General features: G+C 43.8%; 1 protein-coding gene across 7 annotated transcripts in view; it reads right to left on the bottom strand.

Annotated features, from left to right (window-relative positions):
• TRMT9B (tRNA methyltransferase 9B (putative)) overlaps positions 1-3,260 on the bottom strand; it is a 71,208-nt gene extending 67,948 nt beyond the window's left edge. For 3 of the 7 annotated variants that reach the window (XM_070459957.1, XM_070459958.1, XM_070459959.1), the window contains exon 1: positions 2,353-2,763. The gene's annotated coding sequence lies outside the window, so the exon portion shown is untranslated. Of the gene's footprint in view, positions 1-2,352; positions 2,764-3,171 lie in introns of those variants that run through there. The other 4 variants (XM_070459960.1, XM_070459955.1, XM_070459961.1 and 1 more) reach the window with 4 other exon arrangements.
• Positions 3,261-12,128: the final 8,868 nt, after the last annotated feature.

The following is a 12,128-nucleotide window of genomic DNA, read 5'->3' as shown; positions in this document are numbered from 1 at the left end:
TGTACCCTGTAGTGTATTGTACAAAAGTATAGTAAGTTTACCAGGACAGGAGAATGAGTCACCCAAATATTCAGTTCTACCATCAATTACACAGCAACCCCTCTGCAGTCCTAGGAGATGAGATTTAAGCCATAATATTTCTCTTTCTTGTAAGACAGCTCACAATGTGCATTTTACACCAGTTATTCCATTTGCTCCCAACTACCACCTTACTGGGGCTTCCCAGGTGGCGCTAGTGGTAAAGAACCCATCTGCTGTTGCAGGAGACATAAGAGATGTGGGTTTGATCCCTGGGTTGGGAAGATCCCCTGGTGGAGGCATGGCATCGGAGAATCCCACGGACAGAGGAGCCTGGTGGGCTACAGTCCATAGGGTCACAAAGAGGCAGACACCACTGAAGCGACTTAGCATGCATGCACACACCACCTTAGTTAGGAAATATTATTCCCATTTCACAGATGAGGAAATGGTTCAGAGCGGCAATTCAGTCCAGGTGATGAAGCTCAACTCCAAGTGGTTAGAAGTTTCTATGTTTGGAAAGGGAGTACCCAAAGTGAGTGGTGCAACTCCTCTTGGACATCTCTTAGCTAGAGGTTCAGTCTGTCCGATGACATTAAGAGAAGAGAATCACACAGGCTAAGGGATGTTCAGTGGGTCAGTTAGTCAAACTTCCAGCCTGACCACCAACCAAGCTGCACCAGAATCAGCCTCCATATTTAGCTCCTTCTGTCTGTCCTTAAGTAAATCACCACACAGTTTTCATCCTTTCCTGCCACTCTCCTCAGAATGCGTCCTAATTTATCTGTGCTTATAAGCATAAGACTACACAGGCAAGTGCTGACAGCTTAATCGCAACGATACTTCATAGAAGGGCTAAATCACAGTGAGAGCTGATTCAGTTCCCATTTAAAATACGAATCAGAACATCAACATGCAGTAAAAACAGGATTTAGTTGCATTTCTTCCCCAGCACTGAGATCCTGTTTATTACCAAGTTTGTCTGGCCATCTCTGCTTCTTCAAGGTAGTGATAATAATGTGTTCATCATAATATGTCTCAAATTTTGGACACATGTTTTCTAAAGGTGCATATGAATTCTTTACAAGTGGAATGAATATAAATATCCCCGTTTCCATCTACCAGAAATACTTAAAGTATTAATACTTTCTTTACAGTCCTCTTAATCCCCATTAGGATTTGGCTTTAGAAGATATACGTACACAGAGATGTACGTATATACGTTAAGATGTATTGGGAAAGCACCCCCCCCCCCACCACCACCACCACTGCCCCTCTGGTTTAAGGCAGAGTTAACCATGAGGACATAGCATTTTTCATTTCCCATCCCTCCAGTAAGTAAAATCTTATTAAAACCTTGATGCTTTTGCTATATTAAGACAGACACACAAAAGGACAAAGTATTTCCAAAGAACATCATTTCATTAATTGAATCTTCCTAGAAAAGGATTTCTTTTGAACTAAGATAAGAGTCTATAAAGAGCCCGCCCCTCAAATCTGACCAAATGCATTAAGAAAGCAGTCCTCTGGAGCAGTTTCCTTGGTGAGGAGATAGATCCTTTCCAACCTGTCAGGGTCCACTTTAAAAGAAGTTATGGGCAATCAGGGGGCCACCAGGGAGTCGCTTTCATTCTCTTCAAATGATCTTTCCCTCTGAGCTGCTCTAGAGCAGCCCTCACCATCCCTGGAGACTCCTTCATACTGCGTTTCCAGCCGGGCATCAGGACAGAAAAACCTACAATTGTTCCTTCCTAAACTTCAAGACAGATTAACCGTTCATCAGTCAGAAATGTCAAGGATTCGCTGCGCTAATGAGTCACATGAATAATAGTAGTTCAGCTCCTGAAACAAGGAGTTAAAAGCCAACTGTTAACCTGTATTATTGCCAGTAACCTTAAACTCAAATGACATAGCTGCGTTCTAGCTTTTCACCCACAGGAAACATTCTGTGTACATTTAAATGCATGCAGACATGCCAATATAAAGCTTTACCTTTGCAGTAGTTCTTCACAACCGAACCCCCTTTCTATGCATCGCACGCTTAGAACATTTATCACAAAGAACTCAGATAACATGTAAGGACACTTAGAGCAAATACTACACAAATTCTGTCAGTCCCGTTTTGATATTCTTTCTTAAACTGTATTTTTGACATCAGCTTGGACTATTTCTATAAGTTCTTCCAGATCAACTAAAAAATATTCCCTGATAAACTTTCTGGCTTCAAGTTACGTTCGTTTATCGCCTCCAGCTAGTTAAAAATCAATTCCCAAGTGATAGCCTCCAAAGGGAAAGATACACGTGTACTCCAGGAAAACACAAATTCATTTTCACCTTTAGACACGAAACAGGTCGCCTGCAGCTCTGGGTTCTGATTTATCCGGTGTCACATCCGAAGCCCATCCCCGCAGTCCCTTCCTGCACGCCAGGCTCCGCTGTTCGGGTCACGTCTAAGTTTTCAAGGTAAGCAGGTCACCCTCGGCGACTGGAGTGACAGCGGAAGAACAGGCACTCACCCCAGGCGGTCAGACCAGGGACGCGGGCGCCGGAGAGCTCGGGAGGCGACCTGTCGCGCCCCCTCCTCCGGATCCGAGGCTGGGAGGGCAGGCACGGGGCTGGCCCAACTAGGGTGGAAGGGAGGCTCCCTGCCTCCCCCCTCTGCGGACCACGGTCAACGCCACGGTCGCCGGCGCTGGCCGCGAGGTATGGGGGCGGGCAGCTCTAGGGAACCGAATAGTTGCAATGCATTTCGCCCCCCCACCCCCACCCCACACCCCGAAGCCGAGGCGGAAAAAGCTGCCTTTGCATCACAGCCAGGGGCTGCATCGGGTGTAACTTCCAACCGGTGACCTACTTAAGAGTGTGAGAATGAAGGCGATGGGGGAAAAAAAACAGACGGAGGGCGCGTGGGGGAGCCGGGCTCCGGGGACGCGCGTGCCCCCATGGGAGCGCGCGCCCGCGCGCCCCCGGGGCTTCCAAAGAGAAGTTGCCGCGCGGCCCCCGGAGGCCTGGGGCAGAGCCCGGGCCGTCCCTCCGCCAGCGCTTCCCCTCGCCGCGGCCCGGGTGCGGGCTTCCCTGGGCTCGCGGGCCTCCGGACGATCGGCGCGGTTCCCCGCCCCCACCTCTGTCCCCGCCTCCCCGACCCGCCCTCACCTCTCGGGGCGGCGCGCGAGCTCCGGCGGCCTGGGGACCCGGTTCGGCGGCGCCTCCGGGCCGGGAGGGCGGCGGCGGGCGCAGAGCGGAGCCCGGGGAGTGCCGCCTCTCGGCCCGGTCCCCTGGGAACGCCCCGCCCGAACGCGCCCGGGAAGTGAGGCTCTGCCGCGCCGCCTGGCCCGGGGAGGGGGGTGACCTTCTTGCCTCCTCCCGGCGCGGCCCGTCCTCCGTGGGGAGGCCGAGGCGAGCACACCTGGAGCGCAGCAACGCCGTACCTGGGTGAGAGCAGCGTGACGTTTCAGCGCGTCTTTTCTCATTTGATCCTGGCAACCACCTTCTCCACCGAGAGGTCCCCATTGGGTATCTTCAAAACCGGAGATCAGAGGGGTTCAGTCCCAGGTGCCCCTGCTCGCACTCTCCAGATCTTTTCACTCACAGGCCCGCGGAATCTGTGACCCAAAAGACCCGTCTAGTCTGCAAAACTAGACCCATCAAAGTCGCATCTGTCAGAAGAAGGGATGGAACTTAAGTTGAAAGTTTCTGCGGAAAGTTGGACACAGATTCCTCCCTCCCCAGCCACCCCCCCCCCACCCCCTTCTGTAACAATAGGGCTCGCTACTTTCTATCAGGTCCTTCGCCTGGTCCAACAACTTAATAATCTTCAGAGGCCTGTGACTTTAAAATGCGGATACCCAATATTGGAAACTGAACTGAATTTGAAAAGATCCTGATGCTGGGAAAGATTGAGGGCAGGAAGAGAACGGGAAGACAGAGGATGAGATGGCTGGATGGCATCACCGACTCGATGGACACGGGTTTGGGTGGACTCCGGCAGTTGGTGAACAGGGAGGCCTGGCATGCTGCGCTTCATGGGGTCGCAAAGAGTCCGACAGGACTGAGCGACTGAACTGAACTTAATATTGGAAAAGTAACATGTTGAGTAACTGTTCTCCCCTTCTTGTGTTTGAGCTTGACACTCCTGACCCTATGGGATGGAGATGAGTTGAGTTGTATTTCCAGGCACGGTTTTCTGTGGGGACCCAACTACACCTCTCATATAACACCTCGATGATGTTATTTAAGGCACTACCAAGAGGAGCTCAGCAGATATAGCTTGTGCTTCTGGAATAGTTTGCTAGTGCCGTGCTATATTGGGAAACTTGGCTTGGGCATCTCTGTCTTAATGCCCAAGAGTAATCAAATTGACATTTCCTTTTTATGTAAACTACATTTTGTATTTAAAAGGGGAAGAATCACGAGTCTGATGATACATGTTCTTCTTGAGCAGAATGCCAGCCCACGGAAATGCCCCTGCTCATTTTTGTTCCCATTCAATGGAGTTGGAACTGCACTGTTTCCTTGGACGTGGCCGCCATTCTGGATACCGGGGTGTTCCTTGGGCTTTTCTAACAGGGCAGCAGAAGACAAAGCTGCGTGTATAAGTGGGTTTTATGGGCCTCTCCATCTTCCTGAACTACGTAGAATATAACTCTGCCGATAATGTCAACATTTCTCAAGCGCCTGTCCTGGTTCTCTGCTTTTCTCTGTCATCGTTCCCTGGAGAGCCTCATCCACTTTGATGCCTGCAAGCAGAATCTCTGTGAAGGTGTCTCAAGAGCTGGTCTTTGCATAAACCTCCCAACCCATATTGCCAGCAGCTTGCTTGTCATCCCCTGCGGAGTGACCGCGGTACATTTTGAATCTGAAGTCCTATGCTCTCCATGACCTCATCCATCTTCTCTTTGCATTTCTCTGTGAATCGCATTCTCTGACTCCCCTGGTTTCATCTTCAAGCTCTTTGCTTCTCCTGGCCCTTCGTATCCCACTGGCAGCCACCATCTACCATCAGTCTTGCAACACTTCTATTTACCTACTTTCTTCTCTTCTGTTTCTACTTTACTTGTTTATGTCCTATTCCTTCTCGCCTATGTGATTATATTGTTTAATTCCATCTCCTGACTTTCAAAACTATCTCTTCTTTGAAAACTTTCAGCTTTTATCTGGAACTAATCACCCTGTCCTGAGACTTTAGTGGTCTTTGTCTATGTACCTCCTATAACACTTATCACTAACTTTTGAAAGTATTTGTTCATTTTCTTCAACAAATATTCATTGAACATCTATTATGTGCCAGACACTATGCTAGGAAAACAGTGGTGAGCAAAACACATAAAATTCCTACCCTTGTAGAACTTATGGTCTAGTGAGATGACAGACATTAATCAAATAATCACAGATACCAAAAATGAAATGTGTCATCCAAACTGAAACCAGTACCAAGGAGCATAGGTACAGACTGTCATGAGAGTTCACGTGTCTAATTTCTATCCTTGTGGGAACTTGGCAGTAGGAGGACTCAGCCTCAAAATGATACCCAAGCTGTGTGTGGGGAGGTGTTCAGAGTTTTTGTTGAATGAATATATGCATCCATTTCTTACTTGTAAGTGACTTGATATGTTTCTGTCTTGCAAAGTATTGAATAAAATAATGACAAATGCTAATCACAACTCAACTGCCACTTAAGCTATTGGCTGTTGTTCCATTACGGCAAATCCATGGATCATCTGTCTCTAAATGCATCCTGTTTTCTTTGTCAGCATGGTGACAGGTGAATTTTTTGTAATCCCCGTAGCGTTATCAAGAACATTCTTTATGGCAGAAGTTCTTCTGTGTACTAACAGTTTGCTGTTCTCACCAGCACCAGCCCCTTCACCTTCCGTATAGTTCAGAACATTTGCTGAGGATGTAAAATAGCCTTGTTTTTTCTGCCCCGCTGGAAGCTGTGTCGTCCTCCACCCTCTGGGTCGTTTCCCTGCTTCCTCTCCATCTCTGTAATTGTGTGATCATTGTTTCTGCATCCCTTTCCTCTTCATTTCTGCTGTGTTGATCTTTATCATCTTTTGCTTGTGATCCTGTCATTTTCGGTAATCAGTCTTTCACTGGAACAGTAAGTGACACATGTCTCCTAGTTTATTTTATCATTTTTTTTTTTGGTAGTGCTACTATGTAATTGTTTTTCAAGAAGCACTCTTGAAAAAAAGACAGAATTTCAAGCCTGTTTTTTTTTTGTTTTCAGTGTCAAATAGATATGGAGTGGAAAAGTGACCTTATTTTCTTTCTTTTTTTTTTTTTAATTTTTATTAGTTGGAGGCTAATTACTTCACAATATGACCATATTTTCATGGTAGGAAAATAAAGAGTAAAAAAGAAGTTCCAACAACAGAAAATGTGTCATATAAAAAGTAAGACATTTAGCATGTAGAAAAATACAGAGACATGATTTTGAAGATAAATTTAATGACCTGGAAATACAATAAAATGTTAAGTTAAAAAGCATTTTGAGTAGATTTTAGATTAGGTAAATCATATGTTCACATATGTGTACAGGAAAAATACTGTGTAATATACCAAAATGATAATAGTGGTTTTCTCTGAGTGATGAAATTTTCACTTTTATATTCTTCTATGTATTTTTTAAAGAAAAGGGGACGATATGCAGTTTCAGAGCAAAGCATATTTCTATTTGTAGCCACGATTTTGTCCTCATGGATTTTATGGATTGTGCTTCCCTACTGTTATTAACACTAATCAAGTGTGTGAGAAGTACTATTAACATATGAAAGGCCCTCTTGTTCCTTTCCTTTAATATTATTTTAAATACTTGAATGCAGCAGTTGAAGTCCAGTTGTTTTAAATATAGAAATCACAATTACCACACTGTTTCCATACCGGAAAGCTGTTCATGGGTATGTTAAAGACATAGCCATATGTGCCTCATCTTGTATTGTGCTTAGATTACTTGCTGTATTTATATCATGCTTTGTTGCTTCTGCTAAGTCGCTTCAGTCGTGTCTGACTCTGTGCGACCCCATAGACGGCAGCCCACCAGGCTCCCCTGTCCCTGGGATTCTCCAGGCAAGAATACTGAAGTGGGTTGCCATTTCCTTCTCCAATGCATGAAAGGGAAAAGTGAAAGTGAAGTCACTCAGTCGTGCCGACTCTTTGTGACCCCATGAATCGCAGCACGCCAGGCCTCCCTGTCCATCACCAACTCCCGGAGTTTACTCAAACTCATGTCCATCGAGTTGGTGATGCCATCCAGCTATCTCATCCTCTGTCGTCCCCTTCTCCTCCCACCCCCAGTCCCTCCCAGCATCAGGGTCTTTTCCAATGAATCAACTCTTCACATGAGGTGGCCAAAGTACTGGAGTTTCAGCTTCAGCATCAGTCCTTCCAATGAACATTCAGGACTGATCTCGTTTAGGATGGACTGGTTTTATCTCCTTGCAGTCCAAGGGACTCTCAAGAATTTTCTCCAACACCACAGTTCAAAAGCATCAATTTTTCGGTGCTCAGCTTTCTTCACAGTCCAACTCTCACATCCATACATGACCACTGGAAAAACCATAGCATTGACCAGATGGACCTTTGTTGGCTAAGTAATGTCTCTGCTTTTTAATATGCTATCTAGGATGGGCATAACTTTCCTTCCAAGGAAAGGCGTCTTTTAATTTTAATTTTTTCCAAGGCGTCTTTTAATTTCATGGCTGCAGTCACCATCCACAGTGATTTTGGAGCCCAAAAAAATAAAGTCTGACACTGTTTCCACTGTCTCCCCATCTATTTCCCATGAGGTAATGGGACTGGATGCCATAATCTTAGTTTTCTGAGTGTTAAGCTTTAAGCCAACTTTTTCAGTCTCCTCTTTCACTTCCATCAAGAGGCGTTTTAGTTCCTCTTCACTTGCTGCCATAAGGGTGGTGTCATCTGCATATCTGAGGTTATTGATGTTTCTCCTGGCAATCTTGATTCCAGCTTGTTCTTTTTCCAACCCAGTGTTTCTCATGATGTGCTCTGCATATAAGTTAAATAAGCAGGGTGACAATATACAGCCTTGATGTACTCCTTTTCCTATTTGGAACCAGTCTGTTGTTCCATGTCCAGTTCTAACTGTTGCTTCCTGACCTGCATACAGGTTTCTCAAGAGGCAGGTCAGGTGGTCTGGTATTTCCCATCTCCTTCAGAATTTTCCACAGTTTATTGTGATCAACACAGTCGAAGGCTTTGGCATAGTCAATAAAGCAGAAATAGATGTTTTTCTGGAACTCTTTTGCTTTTTCAATGATCCAGCAGATGTTGGCAATTTGCTCTCTGGTTCCTCTGCCTTTGCTAAAACCAGCTTGAACACCTGGAAGTTCTTGGTTCAAATAGTGCTGCATGCTTTGTTAGGTACAGTCAAATGTCAACCCCCTGGATAAACATCTTGATTACATCTACCTATTGTTAATGGTGATCTTGAGTTTATATGAATGTAAACTCTAGAAAAAATGGAGATGTAGATTCATCGTGTGTGTGTGTGTGTGAGTGTGCACACGCATGTGTACATGTGCTTATGTGTGCACTTATGTGTGTATATGCAGTTCCCAAGGATTAGATATTCTGGGGAAAATGGAAGGTGAATTTTAAAGTGGTTTTTATTTTTCTCTGATGATAGTTTTGGAACTGTCATGTGGGGGTAAAACTTTTTTTAAGATTTAGACTAAATTAGTAATTAAGATTAGGTCCTAATCTTCCCCAGTGGGTCAGTGATAAAGAATTCACCTGCAGTGCAAGAGATGCTAGAGACCCAGGTTCAATCCCTGGGTCAGGAAGAACCCGTGGAGGAGGGCATGGCAATCTACTCCAGTATTCTTGACCGGGAAATCCCATGGACAGAGCCTCCTGGCAGACTACGGTCTGTGGGGTCACAAAGGGTTGGACACGACTAAAGTGACTGAGCACCTACCCACCCACGTTACTAGAAGTCAACTTGATGTAAAATAGTTGCAGAAAACTGCACAATAACAAAATTTGTTGGAAAATCATTTGTAATTGTCACATCACAGTGTTTTATCTTCTGAGAACAAACAAGACAATACTATTCTCCCACAGTCTTACCACCAGAATTACGATGACCAGAGTTCTTTGACCCTGATCTCAACCAAGACCTCTGGGTCTTAGATGATTCACCTGAAAATTTAGGGAACCAAGTTACACGTCCATGGGGTTGCAAAGAGTCGGGCAGGAGTGAGTGACTAACACTTTCACACTTGGTGCCTTGTTTATCTTACTCATTTATGATCTTAAGATTGAGTAAGAGCTTCCTATTTTCCAAGCTGGATTTAAAAGGGTTGGATGTGCAGCTCATAGGTGGTACTAGCTTCTGTTTAATTCACGGGAAGAATTTAGGAAGAACTTGCAAGATGAAAGAGGAAGGAGATTTATTTCAAGAGGCTCCAGAGGGCAGACTTGGGCCAGCAAAGGCAAGTTACAGGCCAGCACGTTTAGACTCAACAAGAGCAAAATATTTCTAGAGTTTGAGCTGCCTGGAACCCAGCTCCTTTTCACAGGTACAGTTCTTTGTATCTGGTTAGATGGACAAAGAGGCCCTCTGACTTATTGCCGTCCTTTTCAGAAGGAATCCACACGTAAGATGGGAGATCACGCTTCCCAGGCGCCCACAGTCCCTTCCCAAGAACCATGGGATTCTTTGATGTGGTATTGACAAAGGATGTTGAGAAATGGTAGAACACAAAGTTTCTTCAGGTGTTTGGACAAAGAATGAGGCTGATATTTTTACAACACAGCCTTTGCCATGCTGGTTTCTCCTTCCTTCTCCAGTTGGTTTCATCTTTTGTATTACGGAAAAGCAACTGATTGTTTTTGGAAACAGTAGTCAAGCTAAAATATACACTAACATGAGGAAGAGCTGCAAAGATCGGTTTCATCCCATTATTCAAGGCAGTTGGCTGAGACCAGAGCAGGGTACTGGTTCAGTGGTTTAGTTGCTAAGTTGTGTCCAGCTCTTGCAAAACTATGGACGATAGCCCATCAGGCCTCTTTGCCCCTAGGATTTCCCAGGCCAGAATATTGGAGTGGGTTGCCATTTCTTTCCCCAGGGGATCTTCCCAACCCTGGGATTGAACCCGAGTCTCCTGCATTGCAGAAGGTCTCCTGCATTGCAGATGGTCTCCTGCAATGCAGGTTGATTCTTTACCACTGAGCCCACCATGGGAAAGAGCTGCAAAGATCGGTTTCATCGTGTTTTTCAAAGCAGTTGGCTGAGCAAAGAGTATAACTTAAAGGCTATGAGGAATCTGTGTGCAAATCATCAGAGAAAACAGCATCAGTGGCTTGAGTAAGACTGGGTTTATACCTGCTCACCTGGAATTTATATTTCTTTTTCCTCTTTAACATGGGAAACAAAAAAGGAAATAAAATAAGATAATGAGTAGGGAGGTGACTAAAAGCATTAAAAAATCCAACTGAGCAATCGGAAAAGCCACAGAAGGCCAGAAAAAGGGTATGTTGGGTTTTGCAAATTATTTTTTCTTTTTTTAAAGATTTTTTTATTTTTGTGGAAAATTTTTATTGTCTTTATTGAATTTGTTATAGTATTGCTTCTGTTTTATGTTTTGATTTTTTGGCCATGAGGCATGAGGGATCTTAACTCCCTGACTAGGAATCAAACCTGTACCCCTGCATTGGAAGGCAAAGTCTTAGCCACTGGACCGCCAGGGAGGTCCCTGTTATGTTTTTCTTGTCTAAAAGAAAAATGAACAATCATCACCTAACAAGAATAATAAAACAGAAAAAAATGCCTTCCTACGGGGAGGATTGCAAGTGAACTGGCCCAGAGGTTGAAGTCAATGCCAGGGGTTAGGCAGGTGGGAAAACCCTTGGCCCAAACATCCTATGTTATTGCGGGAGCAAACTCATCCATCATTTTGGACAATTGCCCTTCCATTCCTGAAGGCCGAAGTTCTTTTGCACTTACTGTTCTGGCCACATACAGGCATGGTAATGTAATATACATAGCCATCCCTCATGAGCTCAGTTCTATCTGATCGGAAATCAAATCAGTCTAATGTGAAGAGAACAATTTAAGAGAAGTGCCAAGCACAATTTTCCTATATCCAAACTGAGTCCACATTAAAATAATTTTCTTTACCCGTGGGCTAACTTGATTGAAGAAATGTTCATGCAAGAAAGAAAGGCGTCTTATGTGGGAATAAAAAAGAACTTTTTTTTCAAACATTCTATTTACATCTAAATTCATAAACTACAGCATATTAAACATTAAAATATAAACAGTATATTTTAGTTCCAGCTTTAAAGAAAGTCTGAAATGGCTTGGAATTCTAGAGTTCTGTGTCTCTGATTGTCATGTTCAACCATTCAGTGAAATTTTATCTTAGAAATCACTTGAAATTAGTTCAAATGATTCGGGATCCAGGTACATGTTAGAGAAAGAAGGGGAAAAACAAGAATTTGAAAAGATATCTTTGCTCTTTACTATTGACTGAGAGAGAAAAAATTTAAGAGCAGGGACTATTTGCTTCTCAGCAGGTTAAACTTTAATGTTACTGGCCGATTATTCTAACATAAAAGTAAAGCGAAGAATTTCCTCTGGGAATTTTTCTTGATTTCATGAGAAAATAACATAAAAGAATCACATCATGTTAATAAAGCAGTTGTGTGTGCACATAAAGAGATGGAAGGAATTTTTGAGATATTAGAGTATGTATGAAATAAATGTTTACTCTAAAAACATCTGAAAATTCAGAATTACGTGAAAAAGATGCATAACTGCACCACTTCAGGACACTATCATTAACACTGTAGTGCATTTCCTCCCTGTCTGCCTGTGTGAGTCCATTTAATATTTTTAAAATCAAAATTGGGTATTGTATTCATTTTTATTTTAAATTGTATCTTTGTGCAACATATCATGTTGTTAACTAATCTCCCAAAACCCTGATGTTAACATCATTATAAAAATCCATTTTAAAAATAGTTAACATGTGCCAGGTGTTGGACAAACTACAACAATGCATTAACTCATGTAATCCTCAGGAGAGCCCAAGGCAACCGTATCATTATTATTATCTTTGTTTTCTTTTAACAAATGGGGAAAC

This window comes from Odocoileus virginianus, chromosome 32, assembly GCF_023699985.2.
Source record: "Odocoileus virginianus isolate 20LAN1187 ecotype Illinois chromosome 32, Ovbor_1.2, whole genome shotgun sequence".
NCBI lineage: Eukaryota > Metazoa > Chordata > Mammalia > Artiodactyla > Cervidae > Odocoileus > Odocoileus virginianus.
Note: the sequence above shows the minus strand (reverse complement) of the source record. Positions and strands in the feature narration are given on the sequence as shown.